A 950-nucleotide genomic window follows, 5' to 3' on the forward strand; every position below is an offset into this window, starting at 1 on the left:
CATGGCAACTAGACATGCTCAAACACTACTTCAGATTGTAACCAAACATCTAATTTGCTTACCACACAGTTACAATGGCTTTGATGGCAAGAATGACAGTAAGGCCCTGTTATTGTGGGATATTCCTATAAAGACCACTCAGAGATATGAGTTAATTACTCATGTATTTGCTAAAAATCCAATTTTTCCAAACTGTACTGTGATAAAGATACCAGCAACAAAGAAGCTAAAAAATTATGGTAATCACCTAATTTTAAGCATTTATAACTATTATTCATCTCCAAATTTTCAAGTCTGCCAGAATGAGTTTTTTGTATGTAATAGGCAAAACCTTTCCCAAATATGCTTGAATAATACTATAATGGAAAATGTTATTTAATGGATATCTGATTTTAATTAGTATTTAAAATCTCAGTAGACAAATGAACATATACAAATTTGTACAGCCCATGTTGTCTTCATGAAGATCTCAAATATAATTTTTATTAAAATAGTACAAAAATTATAAAGGAAATCTATATTTCTGCATTAAATTAGTTGTCTGCCTAGTGTTTTTACCAGATTAAAAGTTTGTCTAAAAATTTAGATAACTATTATTAATGTCAAATCTATTTACACTTTGAATTGAACTATGCCAATATATTCACTGTTTTAATGGATCTAGGCTTTTAGCATAAAATTTCAGAGGTGAAAGGGACCTTTATAGAGGTCATAGTCTAAACCAACCAAATATTTCATATGCAGAAATAAATCCTCTACATCATCTCTGACAGTCGTTTACTGTTGATACTTACATTTATAAGAAACATTACATCTCATGAGGCAGTTCATTTCATTTTTGAATAAACTCTGCTAGTAATTTTTTTAAAACATTAAGCAGACCTATTTTGTAACATGTACCTAATGGTTCCAAGTTCTGCCCTCTGTCACAGAGAAAAAACCAAGCTGCT

The sequence above is a fragment of the Gracilinanus agilis genome, chromosome 3, assembly GCF_016433145.1.
Source record: "Gracilinanus agilis isolate LMUSP501 chromosome 3, AgileGrace, whole genome shotgun sequence".
NCBI classification, from domain to species: domain Eukaryota; kingdom Metazoa; phylum Chordata; class Mammalia; order Didelphimorphia; family Didelphidae; genus Gracilinanus; species Gracilinanus agilis.